The 26687-nt window shown below is 36.6% G+C and overlaps 1 protein-coding gene across 1 annotated transcript in view; it reads right to left on the reverse strand.

Moving 5' to 3' along the window:
- Window positions 1–26687, reverse strand: part of SORBS2 (sorbin and SH3 domain containing 2) — a 208262-nt gene that overhangs the window by 172492 nt on the left and 9083 nt on the right. Inside the window, exons 2-3 of the mRNA XM_069013875.1 lie at window positions 16407–16436; window positions 15406–15469 (exon numbers count right to left, since the gene is read on the reverse strand). The gene's annotated coding sequence lies outside the window, so the exon portion shown is untranslated. The remainder of the gene's footprint in view (window positions 1–15405; window positions 15470–16406; window positions 16437–26687) is intronic.

Genomic DNA, 26687 nt, shown 5'->3' on the forward strand with positions numbered 1-26687 from the left:
GAAGTACTGAGTTTGAGCAAGCACCTGCCTACTCCCAGGCAGTGGATTGTAGTGTATGTGCAGTCAGTGTTCTCACATGAGTGTGCAAGTGTGTGCAAGAGCCTGTATGCAATCTGTGCAGGAATATGAGCAAACACAACACAAGTAGCTGCCTCACTGGGGAGCCGTTTCAACCACACTCAAAGAGAAACAACATTTGATAATTACATTTTTAAAGCCTGTTACATCCTTGCTAAAGCATTTAGGCTTCATGAACTAGAAGCAGAGCTTTCCTAGGAGGAACACACATAGTACTATTGAATTCTTCAGTCTATAACTATATTTGTTCAGATGACAAGTACAGAAAAATCCCATTTCTGGTAAATCCTGAAGAACTAATTTTGTCTCATTAGGAGCAGGATTATAGATGGCGTGTGGTATACTTCTATTTTCTTTTAAAGTTTTAGAAAATTATCACAATTAAACCAGATTTAGCTTTTATACTTTTAGAGTTGTCACAGCCAAGCAATATACTCAGGCCTCATACATTAGGAGATGCCAGCCCAAGAGAAAAAAGTGATGACAGAAAAAACCTGGAAGGCATGAGAATACTTACGTCACTCCATTTTTCACACATCAGTATTTCCTTCCTAGCTGCTACAGAAACCTCATAATCCACACAGGAATTACTACTTGTATGTAAGCTGTTACACTTCATCTTTTGGGAACTGAGAAATGCTATTCTTTTAAGGACAGACTAGGCAAGAAAAACAGTTGGGAGTTAAAGTATTTATGCGTAATTGCTCAGTGGCAAAAATGAGAAATCTAGATTATATTTCCAGGAGAAAGTATTTCCTAAGTATAGCAGCAGGGCCACGTTAGAGACAGCTACCCCCAACTACATTTATTAACATATAAATACCTTTAAAATTGTACTTTGTAAAATTAGGAACGACTTAAAGAGTGCAGTTGTGCTAAGCACGTTCACTGTACAGAAGATAAATTCAAATTATTTATTTCTATCCTCACAAGTGCTCTAAAATAATATAAGCTTGAACGTAACACTATTGCCAGCTTTTCTATACCATGAATCCTTAAAGATTATTTAATTTTTGGTTTAATCAGGTTACCAAGTACTAAGAACATGCTTGTTATTGTACAAAGGATTTGTGCCTTCCACAAGAGGCACACAATGTTATTTAGAAGTGCTAACATATCAAACACATTGTCAAAAATACATATTAGTATTATATTTTAAAATTTGTTGCATAAATTCCGTACTGCCTCTAGAAACTAGAGACAACACAGAGAGCATCTGCTTGGCACTACTATGCACTCAAATAGCTAGAAGAAGCTAGACAAGATGATTTGAAAACATGAGCTCAAAGGACCAGAAAACTGAAGAGTGGTTTAATTTAGTTGTTCGATACCAACAGTTTTGCTATTGAATATTCCTTCAGTAAGCCCACATCTTGTTTGAGCTGAAAAAAATTTAGCTTGGAGCATACTCTCCAATTACAACTCAAAAAGTACATTACATTCCCTAATGTTTTAAGAATTGTCTTTGATATTGCAAAATTCCAACATAATATGAAAAGTCAGTGTAGAAATTTTCCTGCAATGCCTAGGAGAGTTGTAAGTACAGTGGTGTTTTGTGGTTACAAGTGTCAAATAATACCAGGTAATTCATCCCCAGATGAGGACACTGGAATATTTGCTTTGTTCTCACATCAGCTGTACTAATTTTGTTTCTACCACTACTAAGATTTTGGGCAAAAGCAACTACAGGAGCAACTCTATGAAAGAACTGCACTTCTTGAATGCATTACATTCTCTTTTAGTTCCCTTCCACTCCTTCTTCAGCCCCAAAGATCTCTATAACTTATTCATGTTATCACAACAACAATGAGGTTGGAAGGGACTTTGGGAGCTCACCCAGAGCAGCAGCCTGCTCAAGTGGGATCAGCTAGAACAGGTTTTTCTGATCTATGCCAGTTGGGTCTAACAGCTACAAGGATGGAGATTTTCAGCTTCTATGGGCAGTCTTTTCCAGTGTTTAATCACTCTCATTACAGAAGTTTTCTTGTGTTCAGACTGAATTTCACACATATCACCTTGGGGCTAGAGACAGTTGGCTCACTGATATACACAGATATTCGAGTCCCAAAGTGCAGCACAGTAGTGCTGCCTTCAGATGCCAGCCTGTATAGAACAGCTCAGTGGTTAAACACAGGCTCTTGGACAGTTCTGCTTAGTGTGTGCATTCTCTCAAGTATTCAAGGCTACAATATATACACAGCCCTTCAAGCAGATTGAAACCTGGGACTGGCCCTTCCAGGTAGGCCCTTCCTTGCTCTTGTTCCTTCATTTGTCCGTGGAAATGTGAAAGGCCATCTTCCTGAACACAGAAAGGAGAACTTGTCTTGCAGAAGTCAAAATATAACAATGAAAGTATTGTGTAAGACAAAACAGTGAACTAAAACTGATGGCAAGGGGAGACTGAGTCAAGTTATTTAATTTCCTAATATTTTATCATTCTGCTATACAAGAAGGAGACGTTTTATTATTTAACTGAAATTAGTTAAATGAACACTACCAGAAAAACCTAAGTCACAAACATGGAATTTTTCTCTGCTCAGAAGTGCAGGGAATCAAGTATGGTCCTGCCCTCAGTGTATTCTCTGGGGTAGCTCTTCCTCACTGAAGAAAGCGACATGATTCTTTGGCTGATAGGTATTTATTTTAGCACATGCTGTAGAACTGACTTCAGTATGTGCTTAGAAAGAATTAAGTCGTACTGTCTGCTTGGCTTTCAAGGTCTGTCTTGTTTTGCTCACCCTCCTGATGCACCTCACTTGTGTTAAAAGCTAAGGAAAGGCTGCGTTTCCTCAGGCCTAAATAGAACAAGGACACAGCAAATGCTTCTATTATTGGCTCTGTTGAGTGTAAATCTGACCTAGAAAGGCTATTCTCCTTGTGTAGATAATCATATTGATCTGTATAGAGAAGACAGAACTTGCCTTAATAGAAATCCAGTTTATCCTAGAAATTAAGAATTGCTATTTCTGTGACCAAGGGTTTTGGCAAGTGATTCTTTGTAGCAGTGTAGAAAAAACAGTGCTTCATTAGAGAAATCATGGCTTCAAGAAAAAGCCTGATTTACATCCTTCTTCAGGATATAGTCTTACATATTCAGTATTCTTGAACAGACACTGAACTAGAAAAGTTGTAAGAAAATTTGAAAAATGGCTGTAACATTGGTGGGATTTCTGAAATGACAGTATTGATAAAACAAAGAAAATGTTTGTGCACATAATTTACTGGATTCCATAATAGTGTGAAGAACGAAAAACAACCTCAAAATCAGGTTTGAAAGATTGAATCAAGTATGTCTAATTGACTGTTGAAATAGGCAAAATTTAGCTGACCTTGTCCATTACAAGCTGTCAAGAGTGTTCTAAGGTCATGGATTTTAGCATCACAGGGCTACAATTCTAAATTGCTACATGCTGGGAGAAACAGTATGGAGACGTCAAAGTATTTACAAAAGTCTCATGAAAAAACTATAACTACATACATTTTTTATTTTAATATTTAAAATATAAAGCACAAAAAATACATTTTTTTCTCTTCTGATCTGCCCATGTGGAAGATATGTTAGGGCTTCCTGAATCTTTATATAAACTTTCTCAATTATATAGCACATTATATCCAGTAGGTGGTACATGTAGAAAAGTCTAGAAAAACAGTCAAATACATGCATGTTTGTGCCTGTTTTTGTCTTGTATAAGAAGGTATGAGTTTGTTTCTTTAAGTTATCAATTGTAAAAAAAAGTAATTGGAAGCATAATTTTGCAAATTATAGCCACCTTCAAGTTTCATTATGTTTGACACTAAGGTTACATTTCTAATAACTGCAAAGGAAGGATTAAGACATCCTACAGTTTTGCTGACTGTTTCACTTACAATTCTATGTCAGAAGAAAAGAAGCAGAGGCACCTGCTGCCAAAATATTTTAAAAGGGGAATTTAACCTTCAATTCACTGAATTTTTGCATTATCTCCTTATACATGTGATGTAAAACAGGAATAGTTGCTATGATAAGAGCTTGTATATATTTAAATAGTCATAATTTGGTCTTGAGTTTAAGTTTCCTCTTGCCAGCAGCTTCTCCATAAGCAAGTTGACCACAGCTACTAATAAAGACATTTAAACATGAATTCACACTGTCCTCATAATAGACAATTTGAAATTTGCATTTTTGCTGAGGTGACTATCAGGTATTTTCATATTATTTTGGTGTGTATATAGGTTCAGAGCCCATATATATATACAAATTCCCCGAGCCTAGATATTATAGACAGGCTCTGAGTAAGACAGAGCTTTGTCTTATTTCCCAGTTTAGCAGTGGACTTAAAAACCCTCTTGGAGGGAAATCTTTGTTTTAAAGCATATTAGTTACCTCTTCACACTTCAGTTCTTTCAGAAAATGTAGGAACAGCATTCCATGGTCTTTGCAACACATAGAAGTAAACCCATCTGCCGTTATTAGAACTTAAAAGGAGATGAAGATTTTAACCACAACATTATCCAGGGAGTTCATGTTCTGGTCATTATTCATCAATTATTCATCAAAAGCCCTGATCTACCTTCTAGCCAACCTGCCAAGTGAGTATTATTTTAATGGTTTTTACAATTTCTCCTCTTTATCTGGGGTTGTGATTCGACTACATCAAAACATCATTGAATTCACCTTCATTTTATGAGAGAAGTGCTCTCCTCTTGAGTACTACCAGGGTGAGATACAAATTAATTGAATTCTTACATTCAATATACAGAAGGTTTTTTATTTCTCCCTGCATAACTAAAAGCACAGGGCTGTGATGTCTGTAAATACATGCAATCGGGATATATTTAATATTTATATTTTAGGCAAGTTACTGTTAATTTTACAGAAACCATAGCAAACAGCACACGAATACCTTGTAAATTACAATGTAGCCAAAAAAACCCATCTTATGTAATTATAGGCAATATGACCATCAAAAGGGCAAATAAAATTATATATAGAATCACAGAACCATTTAGGTTGGAATAGATCTCCAAGATCATCAAGTCCAACCTTCGAACAATCACCACCTTGTCAACTAGGCCATAGCACTAAGTGCCACATCCAGCTGTTTCTTGAACACTTCCAGGGAAGGTGACTCCAGCATCTTCCTGGATGGTCCATTCCAAAGCTTTACAACCCTTTCTGTGAAGATGTTCTTCCTCATGTCTAATCTGAAGCTCCCAAGGTGCAGCTGGAGGCCATGTCCTCTTGTCACTTGTTGTCTGGGAGAAGAGGCTGACCTCCACCAGGCTACAACCTCCTTTCAGGTACATGTAGTGAGCAATAAGGTCTCCTTCTTTTCTCCAGGCTAAACACCCCCATGTCCCTCACTCCCTGCTCATATGACTCGCTCTCTACACTCTTCAACCAGTTTCCTTCCCCTTGCCTGGACTCACTCCAGCACCTCAATATCTTTCTTGTAGTGAGGGGCCCAGAACTGGACGCAGGACTTGAGGTGTGGCCTCACCAGTGCCAAGAGGGAAAATCACAGCCTGGTCCTTCTGGCCACAGTATTTTTGACACAAGCCAGGATGCCATTGGCCTTCTTGGCTACCTGGGCATACTGCTGGCTCATGTTCAGCTGGCTGTCAACCAGCACCTTCAGGTCCTGGCTCTGATGCACCACTTCCCAGCCACTCTGCCCCTAGACTGTACTGCTGCAGCGGGTTGTTGTGACCCAAATGCAGCACCCGGCACTTGGCCTTACTCAACTTCATACCACTGGCCTCAGCCCATTGATCCAACCTGTCCAGATTCTTCTGTAGAGCCTTCACACCTTCCAGCAGATCAACATTCCCGCACAGCTTGATGTTGTCTGCAAACTGACTGAGGGTGCACCTGATCCCATTGTTCAGATCATCAATGTAGTTGCATTTTGGAGGCATTAGAGTTAAAACTCCAAGATACAGAACAAGATAAGTACACAGGACTGTAAAGAAGTGGGATATCCTGCCAAATATCTAAGAAAAATGTCTGAAAAAAATCCATAAACAAGACAAAGAGCAGGCGATATCCTCCATTTTATAGGATGGCAAGAAGTATAAAACTAAGAATGAAGAGGAGAAAAAGAAATACACTCTATTTCTGAATTCTATCAGAATTAAAGCCTGATTGACCTCCTTGATTAAGAGCATCAAGGACAACTACCACCAGCTCTAAGAACCTAGCTCATCAATTCTCAGATATTGTATATGTGCAGCTAGCGTAAGACGTGCTTAAAGGCCAGTTTGATGCATACAGTAGTTACATTATCATTACAGGCAAAAACATACTCTTTTGTTAATGCTTGAATTCAGTAAAGTTTTGCTCTAAAGTTTGAAGCTGGTCTCACTAAACAGTTTCTAAACTCTCTTACAATAAAAATCTCTAGTTCATACAACTATATAAACCTTTCTGTTCTAACACTAAAATTCATACTACCCTAAATAAAAACAGGCTCTCTCCAGTGTCCAACTGGATCCACAGAAAGGATTGTCTGAACAGAGTGATGTCAGTACTTCCTGCTTTCCTGTCAGCATCATAAGTGCAGGGGTCTGAGCTGGTCAAATACTACACATATGTAGATTTCTCTCTCAAGGCCAGAGTCTGTCTTTGTCTTTCCATCACAAAACTTTGGTCTACATTAAAGTAGGCTATTGAGAATTAGTCTACTATACCCTATTGGCTTAATTAAATCTGTCAAATAAAAGTTCAGTGCTATGTTAAAAAAACTCTGCCCTTCTTAATACTCATGGAAAAGCTACAAAAGTTGGTATTTTATAATTGTAAGTAGGATAAAGGGATCAGTGTTCTCCATATTTGTATCTTTGTGGGTTTAGATTATTTTATTTTTAAAGGTCTTTTTAACATTTAATGAATGTGAGCCTTCTTCTGTGACTTTTGGTTACCTTTGCAGTATATTTGCTATAACTGGCAAAGCACATCCAAATCAATTTTGCAACAGTGCTCTGGTTCCCATTGTTTTCCAGGATTATTTTAAGAGCTGAGCCACTAACAAGAATCAGACTTATCAAGAAACAGTAATTCTCTGTACAGAATGTGACCTCTTGAGTACTATCATCCCCACATCTGAGACAAATAGTTTTGTTACTAACCTTTACGCTCTATCTTTTCTAGGATCTGTCCATTCTAGCTAAGAACTATGTGAAATAGTTTGTGACTGCCCTTGGAAAATCACCTCCAGTATGATTAGATAAGAATATCTCAGCCCTTGTGTTCACACACTTAAAATAGCTGCAGATCAAAGTTCGCCTCCTTAGTTTTTCAGAAACTAGACGGTATTTTTGATGTTATGAATTATTCTACTATTCTGCTATGTGAACCTTCATATTTTTGTTCAACTATAGGCATACATATGATGCAAGGCATAGGCATGCCATAATCAGAGACTATTACAACTGTATATGCACTGTAAATGTTACTGGCTTTTCTTGCAGAGTAACTCAGGTTTTCGGAAGCTGTAGATAAAATTTTACACGAAAGGAAGGTTAAAAAGTCTTCACCCCTACAGAAGTCGTCAGCAACTGAAGCTTCCATGCTGACCACCGATACTAGCTTTACAAAACTGTTGATGTGAACTGTACAATTTATAAAACTCAAATCAACACTAGGAAAAAGGACAGTGAGCAAATATTTTACTCAAATACCAGTACTGCAGCTTTCATACGGCTTTCCCAGAGATTTTAGGACAAATACGAAAAAAACCCATGATAGCCAAAGAACTGGTAGATAAAAGTTTAGCCTTCTGAAGTTAATTAAAAAAGCCAAAGGGAATATTATATTAGTGTAGTAACCACAGATGAAAAGAAAGCTCTCCCATTTATTTAAATAAATTTATTTAAATAAATGGTAGGAGAGAGTACATAGACCATTCAGGCTGGAATAAAAGAGCTACACAGTGCCAGAAGCAGAGATGTTTGGCTTATGATAAAGAACAAAGTGTAACTTTGCAAAGTTTAGTAAACACACAGAATTAGTCCTTCAGAAAGAAAATTGGGACTAACTATGAAGTTAAAGCTTCTAATGCAACTAGCTAATTGAAATTCAGGGTAGTAAAGCACGTGGCATGACAAAAAGGACAAGAGTCATGCTTAATATAACAATTTATGAAGAATTTATGTAAGAATAATTTAATCTACATTCGACATTCCAGTACATTTTCCAGTTATTGATGCACATAATCTCCTCTCCTTGTTATATTAACCAATTATACTTCATCATACATATTAACCCAACCAGTACCGTCCCATCCCTCAAAGCTTTAAGCACAAATCTCAGTGAAAGGGGAGATATTTTGGATCAAGACAGCAACAACATCCAAAATTTCTCTCCATAAAATGTCCTTTTAAAGGAATTTTTCCCACTTCAGAATAATGTCAGTGTTTATTAATCAGGCAGAGATCCTCAGCTTGAAGGATGCAGGAAAATTTGATAGTATTTCACTATTTCCTCTTCCAGTCACTTTCCTCAATCCACTTGACTTTTAGCTAAATCTGCAGCTAGTAAACCCTCCTGCCCTACCCTTCCAGGGCATGGTCTACAGCTTTGCATTTCCTACACTTATATTTTTCATCAGCCACAGAAGGTTATCTAAATCTTCAGTACTAATTCCTAGCTGGGCAAAGGGAACATGTTAGTCTGAGTTGAATAATTATGACATTACAGTACAGAGTTAGCTGAAAGGTTCCAAGTCCAGAGTAGCTGAAATATTTTCCTGCAGAAGGTAATATTGCAGAAAACTACCAGATTTTGTAGCATTGGAATAGTAATTTCAGATGATGCTATGAAGTCATTCTAGTTGAAAGAAAGATCCATTTCTTTATAATGCTGCTCATAATGAACTTTAAGCTACTTACTGCATGTTCAGAGTGCTGAACTCTAAAATTTTATACTGCAGTTTAAGTGACCATAGCATTGTGGTGCAAACGAAAACACATACTGTTAAGCACCAATTGTCAGAATTTGCTAAGATTACTAGTTCTTTAATAAACCATCAAGGCAAAGTCTACTTAGAAACATGAATGTGCTTTGCAAAAAGTAAAAAGTGAATTATCTAAGGTCACCCATCTTTTGAATAATAAGCCTTGAGAGCACATTTCAGGGAAACTCAGCTGCTACAAGTTTTTTAGGGGTAATCTTAATCTCCTTTGATTGAATCTCATAAGCTTTAAAATCCAAGTAGTGTTTTTACAGAATGGCTTTTGGAATGCACCCCAAACACACATCATTTATAATTATGGAACTGTTCTTAAAAAGACTACACATATGTATTCTCATATCAGGCAGGTAGAATGGACCTACTTAGACCTACACTTAAACTGAGATCTACAACACTCAGCTACATGCACAGTGGTGGCAATTTCTTGGTAAACTCATCTGGTTCCCTGAATGTTTTGATGACAAGGCAAGAGCCATCCCTTTGCACCTATTGCATCCATATTTCTCAGAAGTGTCTATATAGTGACAGATTTGATGCAATATTTACAAGGAAAAAAAATTTGAATACCTGCTTGAATAAAATCTCCATGAGAGTCTTATTTTGAAACAAGAACATTTTTTGTATCCTCAATTATTTCATTTGAATTAATAGCCACTTCCTCTTAACAATTTCTTGTATGTAAAGTAGAATGCTGAGTGCTTTGCTCTATTTTCTTGCTAAAAAAAACGCTGATGGACAAATAGTAATATGAACAGTGGTGCCTAGATATGCATCATTCGATTTTTCCTTATATGTAGAAGTTGAAAAATTCATTTATTTGCATTGAAAAAGTCAATGTGCAACAGGCAAAAATGGAAAGGACTAAAATTAAGAACTTAAATGAAATTACTGCTGGGAATTTTCCCAGTTTTCTGACTTGATTACGTAGGTAGATTTCCCATTCTGCAAAGGGTTTTTCTTCAGTGCAAGTGCTGTATGTTTTCCAGCTTTCAACACATACTCAAATAAGCAAAACTCAACATGGAGATTGAACAGAACTCCTTAAGTCTTTACAAAAGGGTGATATTATATAAGCCTGAAATAGTGCACTGTCTTCCACCTCATGCATAAAACCCTCAGGACAAACAACTAACTGAAGTGCAGCAGAAGTCTTTAGTATCAAAAAAACAAGACTGAAGTATTCTGCATTTTTTTCTGCAGGAGCAGTGTTCAAGCTCATCATGAAAGTTTTGCTTGAAGGGCAGCAACTTTTAAGCCAAGTGCTCTAGAAGAATCTAATACAAACCCCACTGAACTATGTCATAAGATATATTCCTCAACATTTTGCACACTGGACGTAGGTCCTTATCTGCCAGTTTAATCCAACATTTACTACATTATCTATTTTAACATCCTTGTAATTCTTACAGCCTTCCCAAATTACTCAATAATAACCAGCTGAAAGTACTGTTCAGGCTGTCTGGTCATTTGCATGCCCTGCTAAGCTTTCCATGCAAGAGAATTGTTAGTGGATTTTTTCACCAGCATTTTTTGCATCCCTCAATGCAGCAATGAAAGAACTACCAAAAAAAAACCCAGTAAAATTCTGGGTGGAAGGTACAGCTGGAGGTTATCTGGTGCCACTCACAGATACAGATAGGGAGTTCAAGTTCTGGAAAGGGCAGGTGTATATGGGTGACCAAAGGGCTGTAAAATACCCATATTTGACAAGCTTCCTCACAATACAATTTCAACTGTGTCTTCAAGGAGTCTCAAGGCAGGCTAGCAGGTAAGCGGATGGTAAAATCAACAGATTATATAAAGGAATTCCCACTGTTTGCAGAGCTGTTGCCCCAATGCTTGTGATTTTTAAATGTTTTAAGGTAAATATGTTTTGCAAATTACTGGTTTGTGATGTTGATTTTCAGCCCTTAATGTCAGTTGCCAGCCATTTCTTATTTTCTTTCCTTCCCATACTGTTAAGCAAAAATATATCTGTTTAAACAAAAGCTTACTTAACATTTCTTCCTACCTTCCTTTGAAGAATAACACAGCTAACACAATGTATGTCATTACAAGAACACCTATATCATGAAAAAATTGCAATGGAAGATAAGATATCACACTGGAAGGAAAAAAGATAGGTAGTTTCTGCCTTCCTTTATTTTTTACAGAAAAAGTGGAAGGCCTCTATTGCAAACAATCCTTTTACAGGATTAGTATGTCTGTGACAAACCTGAGTCAGTCAAAGCAAAATTCTATTTCAAAGTATGTAGCAAATGTAACTGGTTTCATTACCGATATCAACATAACTTTAAAATTCTCCAGTTTACAGAAAGGGAAAACATTAAAGACCTGAATTATGACTGCTAGACACCAAAATACAATTCCTTCATGAGATCAATGTGTCCACCAGAAACAGAACTCCAGCTGTCTTTGACAGGAATTGAAATATTTCTCATCATTCTAGGGTAAAGGCAGATTCTTCCTCATGTACCTATAAAATCCAGCAAGCATCAGTTCAATATCAAGAGTAGCATCAACATTTTTTCTGCCCTGGATTTTATGCAGCCTAAATATATCAGGATCACTTCACACTACTCACACAACCCAGATTAAAATAGTTTAGACATCAATAAGGTTGACAGTATCTTTTAAAAAAGATCACAGGGATCAGATTCCTTGAAGGGTTCCCATCTTCAAACTTTATTCAAAGTATTTTAGCTTCTCTATTTTCCAAACATATTAAGGATAATGTGATTACAAATATTCATTACTGATTTATGAAGGGAAAATCATGCTTAGCAAACTGATAGTGACCTACTGGTTCAGTGGATGAGGGGAGAACAGCAGTTGCTCTCTTGACATGACAAATTCTTTCAGTCTTCTAAAAAATCCTCACACTAATGAAATTCAGACTAGGCAAGTGGTCAATGAAATAGACTAGAAAACTTGCTGAACTTCCAGGCTCAAAGAATTATGATCATCAGCATGATCACAGCACGTCACCAGGGGTGCACCCTTTGGTCAGTCTTCACTGACAGTCTGGACAATGCAAACAGGGCACCTTCAGCTCCTTTGCCTGCGATGCAAATCTGGGAAAGTGGCCAATATTGCTAACTGGCTGCACTGCCACTCAGAGGGACCTCAACAGACTAGAGAAATGGGCCAAGAAGCAGCTAAGAGAGTTCCAAGGGAAGTGTAAGGTACAGCACCTGAGGAGGATTTGCACTCGTACACTCTGGGAACTGACCAGCTGGAAAGCACCTCTGCAGAGAACCACCTTGTGATCCTTGTGGAGAACATGCTGAACACAAAACAGCAAGTCACCTTTGCAAATCAGGTCAACAGTACCCTTGACTGCAGCAGAAAGAGCACTGTCAATAAGCTAAGGGAGGTGAACCTTCCCCTCAGTACTGGTCAGGCCACACCTGAAATCCTGGGTACAGTTCTGGGCTCCTCATTTACATAGAAGCTCCTCATTTCCTAGAAGAAGACCTGTAAAGGGCCAGGAAAATGATTAAGGAACTGAAGCATCTTTCATATGAAAGAGCTGGAACTGCTCAGCCTGGAGATAAGTTTCATGTTTGGAATCTTACGTATATATGTCCCCAGTGAGGTAAAAGCAAACACTGAGCCAGTCTTCTCAGTAGTGTCGAGGAATAGGACAAGAGACAAAGGGCATGAACTGAAACACAGGAAATTCAATTTAAACATAAGACAAAAACTCCACAGTTCATTCTAAAAATAATCAGGTAATGGCACAAGCTTCCTAGGAAGATCTTGGAGACTTCAGTCATGGAGATATTTGAAACCCATCTTAACACAGTCCTGGGCAACTTGCATTAGCTGTATCTGCTCTGACAGCAGAAAAGTTGGACCAGAATATCTCCAGATACCCCTTTCAATGCCAGCCATTCTGTTATTATATTCTACATTTACCTTCTGGACTAAAAAAAAATACCCAAAACAAACAGTATTTTGTAAAAAAACCTCCAGCTACTGAAGATTGCAGTGTGATTTTCCTACACCTCACTCTGCACCAGACCAACCTACACAATAGTGATTTGGATATATATCCCATCCAGAAATGGGAAAGGTACAGGCAGAGGAAGAATGGCAGTACTCATGGTGCTGCTGGGTAGAGAAAATGTACATTTTGTAGTTCTGTTTTGCTGTTAAATATCCCTGTGATCCATTGGTTTTCAATAGCTGTAGAAAATAAAAAGCAAGGAACTCTTGATAGATTACTTTCACTCTTACAAAAAAATTATTATAATTAAGATTCCTCTCAGGACACACTTTCTTGGGTTTTTAATATTGATCTACAGCTTTCAGACTTTACTGCATGAGAATAAAAATTAGCACAAGAAAACACTGTTAAGTTACTTAGAGGTACTACAGAAAGGCTTCATCACTATTGAATGAGAATATTAAGTAACCCTAATAGCATGTCCCAGAGCTGTTTTATGGATCTGTCCTCACTTGGTGTAGTGTTCAAATGCAGGAAGGTCAAATGCATCAAAATGTCAGTCTGGTCAATCAGGCAGCATTCTACATGAAACTTCTTGCCCACCTGGCAATTTTTCTTCTTAGCCTTAGCGATCCTTTCTTGCTCCCAGACTCCTAAAAGCTCTTTGTACCAAATCCACATAGCAACACTTGGTGAACAGGCCTAGATTGGTGTAACTGCTTCCTTGACATGTTTTTATTTAGGAGGTACTTTCATTAACCAAATCACTACTCCTAAGTGCGCAAAACTTTTTTCATTCATTAAGCAAAACAATTACTCAAATATACTGAAAATAAAACCACTTACCATATGCTTCACAAACAGCAAAATTTCTCAGAAGAAAAATTCAGGCAATTGTCAGTGGTAGTAATAGAGGACATCTATGCCCCTCAGCAGCAGTTTTCCTTTTTTTAAGGGTTGTTCCTTCTACTCACACTGAGAACTGTGATCTACCTTGCAAATAAGTGTGCATTTGCGATTTAGTCATCTTGCTTGAAATGAACAGTTTCCATAAGCTATTTGATAGGATTATTTTCTTCCTTCCAATTTCCACACGAGCTGTAACAGTACACAGCTGGGTCAACATAGCCAAGAACATACTTTGACCCACTGATTATAAGAACAGCTGCCAAGTTTGAGGCATATGAAGGAAACAAACAATTTAACTGAAGCTGGAAAATTGTCCTTTCAGCTTCATACTTTAGGTTAAAGTAATTGTGCCCTAAACCCACAGCAATTGAAAGCTTCTACCATTTCTACTCTGGATTACAATTCTGCAGTAACAGATCTAGAAATCTGTGTCAAAACTTTTCTAATTGCAAATATTTAATTTTCAATAACGAAAAAAAGAAAATAAATCCAAGGTTTCATAAAAGCATTTTCAAACATTCTACAAAAGGTGCTGAACTTTTCCATCAAAGCAAGAGTTTTAGTTACGTGTCTCAGAAGATTACCTACACCAGTAAATATAATGATCACTTGGTGGTGGTGGTGGCGGTGACTAAAAACCAACCAACCAACCAACCAATAATAAAGTGGACTAGCTGCTCTAGCATTTGCTTTGATTTAGACCTTTTTGACTGTCAAACCTGCCTTTTATGAACTCTGTATTGTTAGGTAGCTTTCATAATGTAGAATGTAACCATATATTACATTTCTATTCAAGAATAATAATGAAATCATGCCATAATGCAGGCAGAAATACCTTCTTATAGTGAGACTTCATTTCACCTATAAAGCCATAAAGACCTTATCATTAACATACCTCAGTTTCTAGAGCAACACAGGGGAAATATTGTCTTTTTTTCAACGTGCATCTGAGTTCTAATTTAGATGCATCCAGCTGTGCAGAAATGAAACTCATTTGAATAAGTAGTCAGAATTACAGCAGAAAGTCAGAAACTGTTTTTTTGCAAAGAAGCAAATGGAGTTACATTAAAAATTTGACATGATTATCAACATGAAATTAAGTTCTGGACAAATTCTAAAAAGTTAAGAGTCATGGCAGGAGATGTACAATAAACAGAACATGAGAAAAATACTTTTCTGAAGTCCACTGTTATGCTAGAGGTGAACTAATTTAAAAAGATGAGTAATGGCACTTGTCCAACAGTTATCCAACCTGAGACTAAGCTTTCCAGAGTAAGTACTACATAAAGCAACATGTAAACTCCCAGAAATACAAATGTCAGTACATAAATACAACACACTGGCACCCAAGGATCCCTTCAAATAACTGTTTATAAACAGGTTTTATGAAAATAGAGTGGCTCAAAGTTTTCCGACATAGTTTCTTACTCAAAAAATAGATGCTTCAATATTTGACAATAATATTTTGATTTTGATGAGCTTGCTCAGATCAAAGAAATATGCCTATGTCCTTACCAACAGCTGTGGAATGCAGATTTCCAGTCACTTCAGCCACCATGAGAGATTGCATTCCTCACATCTGGAAGAAGAAGCTTCAGATGAACATTTAAGCTCCTAACCACACATAGGTGGTTATAGAACCATAGAACCCAGTAACTTGGGAGCTTAGTTTTCAGGGCTTCTAGTTTGTCATTCTTTAGGGCTTCTTGTTATTCTGTTTTGTGAGTCCCAATACATTTCATTGCTCTACTGGGAAAGAAGACTTTGTTTTCTCTTATATAAAATACTTAAAAAATAAAATGAAACATTGTCCTTTTTGAAGACAGTGTGAATTTAGCCCTTTTTTTTGAACTGGGAATACTTAAAATACTTTATTCAAGTAGTAACAGGTCTCAGTCAAGCTTAGGACAATCAGATAATAAGAAGAGAAGCTTCATTTCAGGAAAGGTAAGTCACATTAGAGGCAGGACAGACTTTTCTCCTAAAGGGACACTGACGCAGGCACAAAAAGCTACAGATGAGTTAGCAACAGCAGAACCAATTGAAGCTGCTTTATGAGAGTTGTGCAAAAATACAGCAGAAAAATCTTTCAGGCATTACTAAGATGAGGTCAAAGAAAACTGACAGACATAAAAGGCATGTTCCCTGTTAAGCAAAACTGGGTCATAAACATTCAGTTCATCCAAGGATAAACAAGGTCACAGAAGACAGATAGCAAAGATAGAACACAGTAATGAAAGTATTAAAAACCAACAGAAAACATGAGCTTGAGGTTGCTGATAAATTTGAAGATTCAGGAGAAGGACACCTGCTTAGTTATAATTATCAGTTAGTTAATATCTGAAATAATGTACTATTGATGAGACATTTTATTTTACAAATATTTGTGGATCCCAGTTTGCTCCCTGCCATGTAAGATAGAAAAGAAATCATAAATTTGTTTACAAAGTGCAAGTTATATGAGAAAATAAAGCCTCTTCCATGTCTTTCTCAGCAGTTCCATGTTCTCAACTCACCAGACTTTTGCGCTCTGGGACTTGTTCACACTAGAAAAAAAGGGAACATTTCAACTAATTAGGAAACATTTGAACTGGGGTACAGACTTTCAACCATTTGCCTGCCAACTTGTGTTAAAATGACAAGTTTCCTACTTTTCACTAGGAAATTACCTTCTATTGAAATCACTGCACGAAAATTTACTGAGAGCGGAAAGGCCATGCAGGTGGCTGCCACAGTCTCTACTTGTTTTCAGATTCTGCTGTATTTTCATTACCACCAATGTCAGCAGCTGACACAATCCTGACCCTGAAATAAGTTACTAATAGCATTAAAACTCACTCTGTCTTCAATAGATACATTTTTCAAGTAGGGCATTTTCAGGATCATCATCACAAACAAGTACCCATTTGGGAGAGTGCACCCAGGGGAAGTAAGTCTCATGACACCACTGATCCCAGGTTTCTTTAAAGACTCTTCCCCCTAATTAGTGCTGAAGAATTCTGTATTAGCTTCCACTAGATTCATCTTTTGCACGTAATTATGAAGGAAGATGTCCTTGAAGTAGAAAAGTATAAAAACTAGAAAAATAGAGTATTTTTGTGGAGGCTATCAAACTTATAAATCACAGCTTTCTTGGTGACACATCTGATGTTGAAATTCTATAAAGATTTAAGTATTGTAACTTATATCCACGTATGTTCTGTTCCTTTGTGCTCTGAAGATAAACAACTGTAGAGATGCCACTTCTGTTTTGAACATTAAAGCTTAGGTAAGACTTAATTATAGAAGAAATTAAGATGTGCTGTATCTTGGTACTGAGATGTGGTACTACACTTAAATCAGTACAGTGATATTCAAAAACCTGGAAACATGTGGCTGCTGCAATGTGCAGCTAATTAATATTGCTGGAATTAAGCTAAGAGAAAGCTACTGAACAGACTTGCCAGGTGTACTACCTATGAAATTACAAAATAGTCAACACTCCTAGCACATGACTCACACCAATAAATCTCATGGCAAATACAGCTTTCCTACAGTGATACCCTAATTCTAATAAAAAGTTCCTGACACAAGCACCTTTATGGCTAGAGTATAAGTTCTAAATAGTGATGTTAATAGAGTGAGAGCAAAATGCCTTAATTTCTCTATCCAAAGACAATTCTGAAGATTGCTCACTTGCAGAGAAATCTGACTCATCAAAACTAATCCATCACATGTAAACAAAGGTCTGCTTGAGACAGCAGACTCAGCATTATACTCTTTGTTTTTACACACATGTAATTTTACCTGTTGGTTTAAATAATTTTATGGAATTCATACAAGTAGGTTTTGAAACATCATTTATAAAGCTTTTTCATTAAAAAATGGCTTACTTCCTAAAGTATTTGGAAGCTGCTCATGCTCCAAATTTAAAGACTACTGGTCAGCTACAATGACTAATCTTAGTAGTCATCAGCAAGTAAAACCTCAAATTATTTCCCACTCTAAGTAGGAGGAAAATAGTTGGGTTTGATCTGATCAATATCGAATCTTAAAGAAAAGCAGCAGATAACTCAAAATTAGTATCTCCAAAGTTATTCACCTGTCTTCTAAGAGATACTCCTATTTGAGAAAGGGATACTCAATATCCTTAACTCTCCAATACACATTCAAAGAGGCATATTAAGGTAAAGCTGTCTTGAAGCCTGCCATGTTTCTGAAACAGATGGGCATACTAAGCACCTTCTGCAGTTTCCTTGTGTTCTAGTGAAGACATAAATGTCAGACTTAAGCAATCTGATTCATTTTGAAGACTACCAAGTTCTTTCAAATAACAGCAAAGAACTGGTTGGGCACAGTTGGGCAGGCTACCTACAGGCCTCTGCAAGTTCTCTCCTTTTAAGAAGCACATGAGGCAGACAGGATTTTCTCAGGAGTGTAGACATTTAAGTTCCAGGAAGGAGGCTAGGTTCTGCAGACTTGGAGAGTGGGTAGAGCAGCAGGTGCAGAGTCCTTCATAGCCTCAGTGTCACATGTGAAGTACCTTCTCATCCCATCCAATTCACACTACTCTTGTATAATGGTGGCATCACCAGCTCCTGTCAGTCCATGCACTACAGAGCAAGTTTAGCTGCTCAGGTGGCACATACAGTGCTCTGCATAAACTACATTTCAACATACTATTCAGTCTGAATCGAATCTTTAAAACTGTTCCTGCTTTTCAGGCAGACCTCTGTCTAAAGCAACTCCACAATTGTGTACCTGATGCTATTTCAGATTAAATAGGAGGACTAAAAACTATGCACACACATCTTTTTGTACAACTCAGGAATATGTTACCCAAACTGAAGTGATATTGATATTACTATTTCTGCAGTGCTTCTGATTTACCTTAATCATGGAGTGACATATAGAACTCCTGGCTCACCTGGCTGGATGGCTGTGATAAAAGCTGAAGTTATTGTGTACAACTAAGCTTTCTATTTACAACTTCAGCAGGCCAGGATTAGAGACTAGATATTTATACACCTTTACAAACTGCAGAGCTATTATATACCATCTAATATTATAACCTGAATCCTGAAAAGTAGTTATTTCCATGAAAAGTATCTTGCTCATCCAGCTCCATGAATAGCCTAGTAGTTAGGCCAAACTATGTAGTGTTTGAATTAGTTTCTATGAATTTGATGTGTAACTGAGATGGTGTTTCTATCAAGTCCCCTGCAGGGAGACCGTGCTTAAAGAGATATTACTGTGCTACAACTCTTCTCCTATGGGACACCTCTCTGAAAAAATTCTGCAGGCTCCAATAACAATTGTATTTCTACATGTAGTTATACACGAAAAAAGTCAGTACAATTGGAACACAGTATCATTAAAGATCCTTTTTGTAGTTCTGCTGGCTACACTATTGCTGATACAGGCCATTGGCCTTACTGTAAGTGAATTATTCTCAGGATTGAAATAATTTCATTTCTTGTCTTAAGAACTCTGCATTAAAAAGGGCCATGCAGAAAAATATCATTAGAAATACCCAAAGCATAATAAACTGGTTCTCAGAGGTCAGATATTCAGGGACTGGACATAGTGTAATGATGTCAATAAGACCCATTGGTCTAGCAAAAATGCAGCATAAATTCTGTTTAAGTGCTTCTAGTTCTGTGTTAGCTTGTGTAAAGCTAAGTCAGTTCTCTGGGTGCATCTGAAAGCTAACATAAGGCTAGGAGAAACTTATGACCATCAGTCTCAAAAGCATGTGCATTTTCATTCAATCATCTCAATTCAAAAAATCTTTATTCATGTTTTCATACCTTCTGGGTAAACCATTACACTGCATAAAAAAAGTTTCTCCCCATCCACCCCTTTTCACAAAATATGAATAGACCAAAATGGAATCCTGAATGCAAGCCAGTTCCCACAATTTCTGATGCTAGCTCAGGTCTGTTCACGGGAATAGATTAATAGAAGCTCAAGAATATCAGTTTACTTCAGCACACAGAGTCTTCTGTCCTGGAATCTGTGTATTCATTAGCTCTCCACCTTTGCAACATATTACATAGCTACTTAATGTAATCTGAATCCTCCAATTCACAATGAATTGAAAGCAGCAAATTCTTTTCAGCCTCAGCTTTCCAATATGATCTTTCTCATTTAATAGGAAACTGCAAAATATTATTTCTGTTGAGTCTTTTAAGGTGAGATACTACAGAAAATAAAAGTAGTTACAACTACCCTAATTTAAAATGGCAAGTGTAAAATTTTCAGCTGTTCAAAAAAATCTCAGAGCAACCGCTGTATTAAAGCCTAAGTACTAAAAGAATTTTTTTTTTTTTAAAGAAAAATTGAGCTACTGACAACTGTTTAAAATATTAAGCATTACAACCCAGTAGGTACCCACTAATGGATATTTTTTGGATTTGTAATCACTGATACCCTTAAGCTTCAGCCGTTCATATATTTCTGCATTTCTGGTCAATAATCTTAATCAGTTTTACAGGACATGAGGGTGTGTTTACAACACTTCAATTCATTTGCAGGATGCAAAAGTCATTTATTGTAGGTAAAACAGTTTCTATTAGGCCTTGAGTAGAAGTTCCTCCCTGTTGAGCTCTCACAATTGTAAACCAGCTTTTTGGGGCACACCTTCATTCATGGGTCAAGATACTCTCCTATCATCCTAGGAAACACTTCACTAATAGTTCCAGGTAGCAGCTCAAGGTGTTTTCTAATTTTAGTTCTAGGGGCACAAATTCTTTTATATTCCTTTATACACTGTCAATTAAGACCAAGCACAGTGCCCTAAATATAATGGCATTAGAGCAAAGACTAGGGTGTTTAGTTCTAAGTAACAAAGGCCACTGTATAATTTTAATCCTAAATGGTTTTAAGTCCAAAGTTCTGTGAAGGAGGTAGAACTGAGTTCTCTGTTCTTCTACAGCATTATTCTAATCAAATCTGTCATCTAATGTGACCTCACAGGATCCTTGAGTAGGTAGTTTAGGGTAACTGGCTAACATGCATTTCTTCTTCCATCAGAAAAACTTCCATCAAAAAAAATCCATATTAATTTGTTTTTGACTGTATTTTCTAAGCAAAACTAGCAAATTCTAGTTAAATCATTGTACACGTACATAGTATATTCTACTTCCTTTATGTTCTGATCCAGCATCTTGGCCACATTCTTCACTGAAGACAAGCAAGCATTATCCTGAGTGCGTCAAACAAGATGCACAAGTGCAAAAACACTACACCAAAAGCTATGCTGACATTAGGAAAGGGCAAGAACTTAAAATTCCAGTGCACAGATTGCATGTAGCTATGGTGCTCTAAATAAAATGTATATTTATGATCTCCATGTTTATGAATACCATACTGCATTACTCTGATGTTGTTATATATAACAGTATGGCTGAGAAGACACGACGTCGTTACTTAATTTTGTCAGCCTGTACTTCACAGCAAGTGGTAGGTAGTAGCCCTCAGACATGGATGATTTCTATATTTTTGAACATAGCATAAGGAAAAAAAAATCTTCTGGAGAAATGACAAATAAACAATATCTTCTGGGGAAATATAAAATAAACAATAAAAAATCTGGTTATTAGAATACTTCAGAAAATAATTTTCCATTAATTTGACAAGATGTGATTATATTCATTGTACAGCAAATGAGCTATAAAATGTATTACAATTATATGGTATAAGTTCAGTCTGTTTTACCTTTTCTCAGCAATACTGCAAGGATTGTGGCTACTTCAGTAAAACATACTTTGGTTGTTTCAAGAGTGTGAGCTAATAAAGCAAGCTAACTCAAATGACATTTCCTCATTTTAGTGGAGATTGGCAAGAATTTTCTTGTTGCAGAGCACTGAGGTTTATATAGAAGGACTACACACCTTCTCCCCCACCAGCCCTCCCCCCTCTAGTATAAACAGCAGGTTTTTTTCACCAGGTTATGGCAACACCTCATTTCACACTTGAGTCATTCCCCACATCACTTATAGCTCAGAATAAACTCATCAATTTTCACATGGGAAAATCAAAAGCACTGCTACACCATTCATCAAGAACACCATTCATTCACTGGTCCTCCCAAATACACCTTTACCTAACCACTCCAACTGAGCAAAGTGATCCAACAATTGAGAAATATTTTTAAAATCCCTAGACACAGATAATTTTCTGACCAATACTGGCAAGATTCCTCATAGTTTTACCTCAAGTAGAACACAGCAATTGCATGGAATACTAAAGCAGTTTTGCTCTTCTAGATTTCAGATTATTAAATCTAAATTTTCATGATGCATCTAATTTTTCATCTGTACAGTGGATAGCGATATTAATATTTCTACATTATTCCTACTAGTTATTCCATACACTAATCTTGAAGATTAATTCCTTGATATTTAAATGCTCTTTTGATACCTACAGCACTACAGAGTCACTACTGCCAAATTCAAACAGGATTTTATGAAAGGACTCCCTGAAGCACTAGAACTCTAAGTCTATATAAACATTATTCAAATAGTTTTATTAAGTTTTTAGTGTGTTTCACAAACTTTCTGGCAAGGTCTTCAAACCTCTGCTTCCCCATGCCCATTGCTGAGAAACACAGGGCCCAGTTTTCAAGCTGTTACAGCACAGTTGCAAGCACTACCTTTATATAAAACCAGCTTGGCATATCTTGTGTGTCATACCCGTCAGGCTTGCAAGCAAACACATTTCTACAGAAAGAGAACATGTGTTCAATATCCAAATAAGTACACACGAAATGCCTTTATGTCTATAAAAAACACTGCCTGTTTTTAAGTCTAGCAAGCACAAAAAATTAAAATGTAAATTTTATTAAAATCTGGCCTTACTTAAACTGAGGCAATGTATTTCTGTGGTAGCCCTGAGGCACTGATGATTATGTCAACTTATCCTGCACTGCTCTGCCTAAAGATTGACCTTCCCCTCCTAACTAGTAAAAATTACTTAAAGACTATATATTTTCAAGGAAGGCATTTAATGGAAACAGTCTATCCAATAGCTGCCTACTCAAACAGTTAAAATCCAATAAATATTAAGAGAACAAAATATCTGGTAGTTCTTAATTAGCTATTTTGAATTTGATTACACAGAAACTTGCTAGCATTTCTTTAAGGTGGTATTCCAGTTTGTCAATTTTAAGTAATTGACATTATAAACTGACTTTAATCTCTGATGCATCATCTTAGATGTGCATATATCAAGATATGAGTGATAATTAGTTTGAAGGTCTACACAAGTAAGAAAACATATGGGAATCTAAAAAGTCTCACTTTACAGAACTATGATTACCTAGTGTGTGATATGCTCTAAAGTCTGAATTTTATCTTTTATTGTCTATATTGACAAGTATCCCTCAATAACACAAATTACATGTTTTTTTGTGGTAGATGTACCATCTTGGTTCACTCAATCCAGGCTAGTTCTAGCATGATCCTGTGAAGTATTTCCACCTTAAGTGCAGTGTTGATAACAGAACCATGGCACTCCATATTTTACAGATCCATCTTGTCTAACTACATTATTTGTTAATGGAAACACCTGAAGTTACTCCAAAATTATTTTTTTAATGTGCCATTAATAGAGGGACCTTAAATTTGCATTGATATTAACTAGCGCTATAAATAAACATTGTTGGTCTTAATATTTGCAGATGAAATAGGAACAGCTGCCTTGACTTTCTTTTCTAATGGAGTATCTTAATAAGGCTCTAATAAAGACATTCCTGTGCTTCCTACCTCTCACTCCATGACTGCAGTATTATGGTTCTTCATCTCCTTGTAGATCCATAGGAAAAGGAGTCCCTATTTGTGCCCAGTTATCACACTGAAACAGCCTATGAACTGAAGAAGCTGTATCTAGAAAGACACATTTGTAAGATGGTTGTGAAACAATCATTTACTGTGGAGTCTCCCCTACAAAACTAGTAAAACTTAGTGCCTAAGCTCACCTCTAGTCCATTAGTCTTCGCAACTTTTCTGGAACTAACTTCCCATGAGCCTTGCCCCCTTGCAAAGAAAAAACATTTGAAGATAAATACAACCACAAAAAATAAGTGCATCAACTTTTGTTTATTTTATCCCATTTGTTCTTTTAAATAACTCATCTTCACCCTTACCCCACTCACTCCAGGAAATCAGTTTTCAGGCTCATACAAACCTTTTCTTAATGTTTATTTAAGATCAGGTTTTCCCTTTTGCAGTGCCAAAGGCATATGGTCCATAGAAAAAGTTGAACATTAAAAAAAATGTTTAAATTTATTTAAAGTTAATGCTTTTCTTTCACATAAAGATGCAGTTCAAAGTTACTTAACCCCAAGACATTTTCCTCCCAGCACTGCTTTTATGAAGTGTAAATCATTGATGATTTTTTTTAGCTTGGCACAAAAAAAGTGCTAAAAACTTGCCCAGTTCTCCTGTTATCTGAATATATATATATAGTCATATATATACATATATATGAAACAGAAATACTCCAAACTGCTCCAGAAGAGCTGGAAAAACAGAGACTTTTTTTTCTTTCCACTTAAAGATGTCTGAAGGAAAGGAATTGAACATCTAGGTTGCACTATCTACATAGTCTAATTCTTAGATATAACTTATTTGAAGCCCTGTCTATATCTAACTCTTCATACCTTTTAATTATTATAATGACAAGTTCTTTTTTTTTTCTGTAGAGAATCCACAAATATGTGGAAAGAACAAAGTATTTAAACATGAGGAAATGGATAGGCATCAAAAGTAAAGCAGGGTAAAAAAAGTGTCTCATCAGTATTGATTGGGAGATAAATAAAATTGTCTGTTTAGCAGTTCAGCTGAGAACACGTTATCTGTAGACCCTATGGCTGTATTAAAGAGTATATTTCAGTTCATTTGGAAGCCTTTAAAAGAAAGTATAGCATCTGGAACTGAAAATCTATCATAATGACTGGTGAGTTTTTCATATAAGATGACATGTAAGACATATAAGATGTTTGACCAATAACAGAAGGTATAACCTGTATCTACTGAACTTCAGACATGCCAGTGCTTTGGTAAGAATATGGAGTAGTTCAAGTTGAGAAAATTACAGACACAAGCAGTTAACCAATTTGTCCCTGCATATCATATCAGGTTATAAACTTAAATGAGCTTTGAAGATGCAATCCTAGCAAGTTAGCAAAGATCAGAACTCTGATTTGTTCCTGTAATTTCAGAACAGGCCATCAGTTTTTGTATTACACTTATACACACTACCCACATGTGGCACACTTGGACTGACTTGACATAATTAACCATATGTCACATTTTATTTATAAACGCTCACTTAAACACAATTATTGCTACTTTCCAATATCACAACAACAGAACTATCAGAACAAGAAATGCCACCTTCAGTTTAGAAGTACCATAGTTATTCAAATACACTACACTTATCTGTGCTGATAGAGGGACGCTACAGACGGAAGACAAAAGATGACATTCACGGGAAGAAAAAGAACCCCTGTAGAGCTTCTGGTCAATTAAATTTCCCTAGATCTTTAGCTTCAGTTTACTGAATTGTCATTTAAGTCGTCCTGAAACGAACAAAAATATTCAACATACTAATACCTGCTTGTTTATTATAACTCTTAACAACAATACTATGATAGCCCTCGTGTCCCTACTCAGTGTTGCCATCGAGCATATTTCAAGCAGTCTACTTCCACCAAACTTCCATTTCCATTACTGCAATCCACTGCATAATCATGGTCTGACTCAGTTATTAGTCTCTGGGTTCCAGTCTCTTTCACCATTCCTTAAATATGCTCATGTAGATCATCAATAAGATATACCTTGTCACCCCAGCAGCAGTTTCTTTTCAATTCTGATTACTTATTTAATGCTGCTTGTTTCACAGCAATACACAAAACCAATTTATAGAAGCAGCAAAGTACTTCTGTAATTAGCCATCTTTTCCAGCTTATTTTAAATTTTGAGATATAAAATATTCAGTGGATATCAATTACCAATACAAACAATTTAGCCACATTAAAAAATGATAGCACTTTTGTAATGTAAACTTTCTTGAAATACATGATTTAACCTAATGCATCAATAGTATAGCAGTCCCAATAATTCTGTTTTGAAAGAAACATTCAGTTATAATGAAAATATGAATACCTTGAAATGAGAACACTCCAGAAAAAAAGGGTTGCACTCTGCTTGCCAGATAATGTGCAGGGTTATAATGGAGAATATGCCTGTACCCTTCCAGTGTTGCCCTTTATTCTCTGACCTGCATGGCAGCCTTTACTGCCCCATAAGGCATGTACAACATATGTGTTGCATCCACGCACAGTGAAGAAGCATAATCAAATCTGTTACTTGTTAGGAAGCATCAAACCTTTACCTCCTTGCCCATCTGACAGGATGGCTGCTGAGCTCACTACTCACACCTTAACCTTCAGCAGGGCTCATTTATTTCCCAGGAGACACATTCAGAAAACTGACAGTTACAGGAACAGTAGCAGGTTAGCAGAGCTCGCTTGGGGGAGGGGAAATTCCAAACCAAGAAAAGCTTCTCAAAAAAGGTTAATAGCTTTCCAAGCTTACATAGACTAAATGTAGACTAAACAAGGACAAGCCTAATAAAATTAATTGCTTCACAATAGCAAGCTTTGTGTTTATATTCCGAAAATACTGTAAGCTCTATCTGCTTAAAACAATATTGAATGGTCAGGTGGTTTGCAGTTTTAAAGCATGTTAGCATAATCAGCCTTAAATTAAAACAGATGGGAATGACAGATATGTTAACGTTATTAAAGACCT

This window comes from Aphelocoma coerulescens, chromosome 4 (genome assembly GCF_041296385.1).
Source record: "Aphelocoma coerulescens isolate FSJ_1873_10779 chromosome 4, UR_Acoe_1.0, whole genome shotgun sequence".
Classification (NCBI taxonomy): Eukaryota; Metazoa; Chordata; class Aves; order Passeriformes; family Corvidae; genus Aphelocoma; species Aphelocoma coerulescens.